At 37.5% G+C, this 6,819-nt stretch overlaps 1 long non-coding RNA gene across 1 annotated transcript; it reads right to left on the bottom strand.

Moving 5' to 3' along the window:
* Positions 1 to 5,405: 5,405 nt before the first annotated feature.
* On the bottom strand, positions 5,406 to 6,799 carry LOC102204383 (uncharacterized). Its single transcript, XR_311639.1, has 3 exons — positions 6,718 to 6,799; positions 6,140 to 6,255; positions 5,406 to 5,630 (listed from the first exon to the last, which is right to left on the bottom strand). It is a non-coding gene; the product is annotated as an uncharacterized LOC102204383 (long non-coding RNA).
* Between the last annotated feature and the right edge of the window lie 20 nt (positions 6,800 to 6,819).

The following is a 6,819-nucleotide window of genomic DNA, read 5'->3' as shown; positions in this document are numbered from 1 at the left end:
TTGCAAGTACTTTGCCCTTCATCCATGTGTTTATGAGTTTTCTTATGACTCCAAGACAACATAAATGCATATAATCTAAGGGAAACATTGTAACCCTTTTCACTATACCACCCAAAGGAGACGATATTTGATTCAAGTGGTGGTCTTCATCAGTCATTAAGTGACAATTAGCATCGGTTCTTAACTTTGCATTAACTTTTCATCCTTCCACTCACCACCTTGAACACATTTATTACAACCAGAATAACCATTATGAGCCTTTGTGTTTTTAATGAAAGCTATTGCAGGTGCATCACACACAAATGGACATACTTTGAGTGTCAGCCATTGCAAATAAGTGTCATTCTTCAAAACGTGAATAAATGGGCCTTAAAACTGATCAAAACTTTTTGGCTTTCTAAGACAATGCTGAAATCTACCGCTTTTGAAAAGGGGGAGTCCATCTATATTAAACTGCAGTGTTATTTAATTAAGCAGTCAAGAATAAAGATAGCCATGACACCAAACCTATAGCCAAGCCAAAATGATGGTAATCCCCACCATCCACTATCATAGTTCTTATTGGACCTTGCGTCCTGAGAAATGCCCTGGCACCATTATATATGCTTTATATGGTATATTATATAGAGTGCAGTTATGCCCCTAAAGAGGCTGAAAATGTAGAAGCCAAGTGTCATAAACTTGTTATTTAAAAGGTCAGTTTCAGTATTATCTGAATCAACAGCTGATGCAGAGCAGCCAGAGCTCTCAAAACTAGTCGTGAGCTTTGTGTAGTGATACAGAGTTTACACTCACTTCTGAACTCAGCACATAGCCCCTTTCTGCGTTACAATAGTCTGAAATACCAGACACCACTATCACTCTTGGGTGCTTAACTTATCCACTGATACAGCTACGTCTACTTGTAAGTTTTGTGTGCTAACCATCTCTTTAACTGCTGGAGTATCTCTGTGGGGTTCGAGCGTCAGGAGCAGCGCTCATCACAGTTCTCTCCCTCATGCACAAGATCACACAAAGAGTTCTGCCTGGTGTCTAATGCTTTTTGCCGTTGTAGTAGAATTGTTTCCGATTGTTCCAGCGAGAGTTTTGTGCTAGACAGACCCATCAAGTGTTAGGTCTCTCCACAAGAATGCATTGCCAATGTCAGAGGAGAATGGCCAGACTGATTCCAGCTGATAGGAAAGCAAGACTGAAAATAACCACTCATTACAAACGAGGTATGTGCAAGAGCATCTCTGAAGGCACAACACATTGATCTCCCCCAGTGTAACTTTTGTTACATAAGAACAGGTCACTGAGGCTACAACTCACAAGGGTTTACCAAAACTGGAAAAGTGTAATCTTGTTTGATTAGTTTCAAGGATGATTCGTCCTGCTCTCCATCAGCAGGCTAGTGGTGATTAAAATAATCCTATTCATGCCAAGGGGAAATTGAGAGACAATGCTTAGACTGTTAAATAATTAAAAGTATGATCTCTCATATTAATTATAACAGTTATTAATGTTCTGGTTACTTATAGGATATTATAGCCATTTCTGAAACACATTTGTGGTGGTCCTAATATTTTGCCTCACCTGGAAGGCATGGAGAAATCCTTTTCACCAAGAACCAAGTGCCTTAAAACATTATTCATAAGATATGCCCTTTTAGTAACAAAGCCCTTGATGGTTTCATTTTTAGTTACTTTCTCTGCAGCCCAAACAAAAAAATTAAATTTCTTTTACAATAAACTGTAATAGAGACAATTGGAGAGAAGGAAAAAAAACAACAAAAAAAAACCCCCCACAAACCCACATAATACAGTGTTTAATTAGTAAAACAGCTTATCAGAACACACATTTGGGCAGTAATTGTACATTACAGGCTTAACAGTAGACTTCTTCAGTCTACATCATTAGTATGGGAATGGGTGTCAAATAAGGGCACAAGTGGACATTCCACCCCCCCACAGTGGGTCATCGAAGGTTGCATTAAACTCATGGCACAGTTCCACACATTACATCATCCATGAGACGTTCACTCTGCCAAACAAGATTGATTCCCTGTGCAGAGGGTTAGGTACAAAGAATATCAGAGCGAACTCCATCACCTCATTGGTAAACAGCAAACGTTTTCTTGTCTCGAGCTGTTGTACAGACCACATTTAACCAAACATCATATGAGAGCCCATAGTGTTTATCACAAGGTTTCTCTCGCCGTGTACACATAATGTAAGGCTGCAGGCAGTGTAGCATCAGAGTTTATAAGGAAATGAAAGACGAAGAAAGCAAAGCTGCATTGGCAAAGTTCTGATTAGATTTATGCCCGAGGGGGCCGCCATTAGATATTGTTATATTGATGTAGGGTGCAGCTAATAAACAATGGGTCAATTTTAAGTAAAGAAATTCTTAAGATGGGTTTGTGGTAGTGTAGAAAGTCTTTTTTTTTTTTTTTTTACAATCAGAAAAGGTATCACTGAAAGGGCTTGTTTTCACCCCAACTTTAAACCATCACACAATCTATGTTTGTATCTGCTGCAAACAAAAGCAAGAAGAGAAAACAGCCTTGGTCGAGTTCTGGTAATACTGAAAATGCTCCCGAAACAATTAGAAGTTCAACAACATCAATTTGATAATCATTCACCTCGTATTAATGTCTTAATAAAAATAAAATTTAGCAAAAAAATAAAAAAAAATAAAATAAAATAAAAAAAAGTTAATGTAAGAATCTTTGGATTGTTGAGTGTTAGCCACAAAAAAAAAAAAAAACATTAAAAAAAAACTTACATATTCACATTTATCATTTTCTATTGGTGTTAAAAAAAAAAAAAGAAGAAAAAAAAGAAGAAGAAAAAAAAGGAAATTTAGTTTCAAGTACCGGTAATACATGAATAAATACAGGATATAATCGTCAGCACTAGTTACCTCCACCACAGACATAACGCTTTTGTTGTAGTTTCTTATATTAGCAGGATTACACAAAAAGAAAAAACATGAAGTCAGATTTTTCTGAGACTTTGAGAAGTAGAAAACGAGCAAAGGAAGAATGTATTACATTTTGTTGGACATCAGGATTGAGCGGTGGAGCTTCCCCTTTAAAACAGCCAATTGAAAATTAGCTTAGTCACCTGTTAGTCACTTGTTAAACTAAGCTGAGCTGTCTACACTGGCAGTCTATCACATGTTGTTTCACAGCTGTATTATATTTATTGTGCTAATAAATATACTTTGTACAGCATATGATGTGTACATGAAGTTATATTTTTGTAAAGCTGCATGTTAAGGCTATGGTGCAGCTACAGCAGAGACTTAACAAAGGACTTCAAATCAAACTTTAGGATTCCATGGAAAGAACACCATCTTTTTGTCATTTCATCTTTTACATAGCCGTATTTTCCACACTATAAGGCGCATCTAAAATCCTTTAATTTTCTCAAAAACCGACAGTGCGCCTTATAATCCGATGCGCCGTATGTATGAATTCTGGTTGTGCTTACTGACCTCGAACCAATTTTATGTGGAACACGGCGCTCAAAAATCTTTCCAAAAATGTTTTAGTACGACTTTAGTAAGCTATGAAGCCACACCGCTTGATGGTAGTATTACGGCTACCGTAGTCAGGAGCCAAAACTCTGTTCGCTTGAGGTCCCAAAATCAAACGAACACTGCAGCATCATTGAGAGTTAAAAACTGTCTAAATTCTTTCATCTTTAAAAAAAAAAAAAAAAAAAAAAAAAAAAATTATCAGCGTTGCTACTTTACCAGGTATAACGATTAATTTTAGCATCCAGGCATCCATGAAAACAGAATTTATTAAATTTAACTGAGTTAGAAGTTAGCAGGAAGTTAGCAGGAAGTTAGCTCGCTAGTTTCCACCTAAACATGATTTACCATGTTCTGACTGAGAGATTTCTGAAAAAACTAAAACGTACAGCTCGGCTATCACTTCCAACATAAATGAAGACAGAAAACTAAAAAGCAGTGACGTTTGTAGGGTTACTGAATCGGCCTACTTGGTATAATGATTTGCTACATGATTGCTAGCGACACAGCTATGTTAGCATAACATAAACACAGTGAAGCTGGAGGATGAACGCTAACTTTTTTCCCCACTCGAGTAACATGTAAGGTTAACGTGAGGGTTCCCGATGGTTAGCGACAAATGAAATCGCATGGCAGGATGCTGTAAATGGACCAAACTTCAGTCAGGAGAACAACTGAGATAATCCATCCACAATACGAGGTTAGTCTGCAACAACATGGGAATAGAGCAGCTGCAAGTGAATTCGGTATGCCTTATGTATGAAAACAGACCCATTCATCGACAGTGTGCCTTATAATCCAGTGCGCCTTATGGTCTGAAAAATACAGTACTCCTTTACTATTAAATAACATGAATTTGAGCATGGTGGTTTTTGAAAAATGTTTTATTGGAGTATTAGTCTTGGCGAAGATCCTTCCTCTGAGTCATCTTTTTGTTACTATGTAGATTAAATTAGCAGTGTATTAATTTAATTGTGTCATACAAGTACGCATGTTAATCAAAGCTATGTACTTAACCGATTGTGCATTGAATTGCATTTTTGGAATGACTGAACAACTCTTAATAGAGAAGGCCAACATAATTGGCACATATATAAAATATGTATATATTCTTTAAATATATATTTTGACTACATTGAAAAAATCTGTACGCACAGATAACTTGTTTTTAATTAAAAAAATAATAATAATTTACCCTAGCTCTAAGAACAAAACAAAAACACAAACAAGCAAAACAAAAACAACCTACACTTGGTCAAGCACATATTCCAGTGGATAAACTATGTAGAGACAAGTTGAGCTACAGATTTCATCAGTCTCCATCAGACTCAAAACTGATTTTTTTTTGGGGGGGGGGGGGCTCTCTCACCAGAAAAGGGGGAAAACTAGTTTTTTGAAGTGGATTGCAACCACTGAAAATATTTTAAGCTCCAATCCAACATGGCCAGAACAAAGTTTCAAACTCAAAGGCTGGACATGTTGGCATTTCACTGTCTAACAGTCCAGATAACTGCTACTTAAAATACCTTTTGATATAATTCAGCTTGTTTTAAAAAAAAAACAAAAACACACAAGTCAAACAATGCAGGTATGTTAAACAGTGTAGTGGAAATGAAAGTGAGATGACTGCATGAAGGGTGACTAAAGAGGTTAGAAGTTTGTGCTTCGCTTATTCTGCAGTGTTTGAGAAATTGCTTGTCAACCCTATGTTGCTAGCTCATTTTCTTCCCTGTATCGATAATGAGAGGCGTCGGCAGAAATGAAAGACACACAGACAGACACACACAGACACACACACGACAAAATGACAAGTTTTGCAGGTAGAGTCTGGTCTTTCACACTGGAGGGTAAAATGTAGCAAAGACAGAATGCTTCCATTGTGCTAACCTGTTTAAGCAACTTTTATTACTCCACCATTCACAAAAATAGACTACTTGGAATTTACTTGCTGGTTTGACATCGCTTCCAGTGAACTGTTAGGGATATCTGGAAACTGATGGTGGCAGCTGATGGGCGGGGTAATGGAGCATGTCGATCTCCCATCCAGTTCTACATCCTGAGAATCAGGTTGAGGCGTGCATAGTCATCCCCATTTTTCTTTGTTAAATCTAAAAATGAATGTTTAAATTGTCAGACAGCCATAAAATAAATAAATACAAAACACAACCTGAATTGTATTGTTGCAGGTATACAATGTTCTCAAGCCCCAACTTCTAAATGATATCAATTTAGTTGAACTAGGTGCCCCTGCAATGGCTTCCAATTAATTTCAAAATTTTAATGATATTAATCACTTTTAAAGCATGAACTAGCCAGACTCCAGTATGAACCTCAATCTGACTTTGAATAGTAGCCAGCAGGATGGTCTGATTTCCCAAGAAGTGATTTATGAAAATCCTTTTACCGAGAGGACCGATCAAGTGTGTCGTCATTGTAAGCCAGACAAACCTTTGCAATAATGGAAATTTGTGTTGCAAAACAATACAATTAATTATAATGGAACCTGAAAAGCCTGTTTTAGACATGAGTAAAAAACAAATTCCTCACTGTGGTTGCTTGCTCTTCTTCTCTTTAAAGAGAGCCCACAGTTTCTAATCTTACTACCACAAGTTCGCACCGTGTCAGCCGTCTCCTCCCCTTCGGTGTGCTCTCCATAGCGATTATACGTCTCCATGTCAGAGAGAGCACTCTCCAGTGCATCCTCTTCATAGTCAGTGTGGTAGTCGGATTCTTCTGATGCAAGGAAAGAGTGGGGGACAGGAAGCACACTGTGGGTGAATAAACTGGAATATTTGGAGTGTAGAATGGTGACAAATACACGTGGGTGTGCAGGTGCATAAGTCAGAACATTAGAAATGTCATACAGGGTGGACTTTGATGAGTGATGGATGACAAATTCATTATAAATAGAGAGAACAGGAATAAGAACAAGTTTGTAAATGCTTAGTTACTAAATTGCACAATAAAAACACGTTCCCTTTTCCGTCAGCAGGTTTTACACGGAGGCTAACAAGTCAGTCTCCTGACTTGTTAGAATTCTGACCTAATAAAATATGACCTTTTGTTTGTGGGGTTGATTTGTTTTTTCATTAGGTCAAGAATGACAAACACAAACATGGAGACATGAGTGTACTTAAAAAGTACTTTGAGTGTGGCTGAAAGCTGCAGTGTTGGAGTGTGTGTCAGTAGTTTTACCATCCACAAGAGGAGGTTTGACGGGCTCAATGCGGGACACAATTTCTGCCAGGTCAGTGAAGGAAGCATTGGGACATGTCACCACCTTTAAAAAAAAAAAAA

Source organism: Pundamilia nyererei, unplaced genomic scaffold, assembly GCF_000239375.1.
Source record: "Pundamilia nyererei isolate P.nyererei 1_Seehausen unplaced genomic scaffold, PunNye1.0 scaffold00032, whole genome shotgun sequence".
Lineage (NCBI taxonomy): Eukaryota > Metazoa > Chordata > Actinopteri > Cichliformes > Cichlidae > Pundamilia > Pundamilia nyererei.
This window is presented reverse-complemented; position numbering and strand designations above follow the sequence as displayed.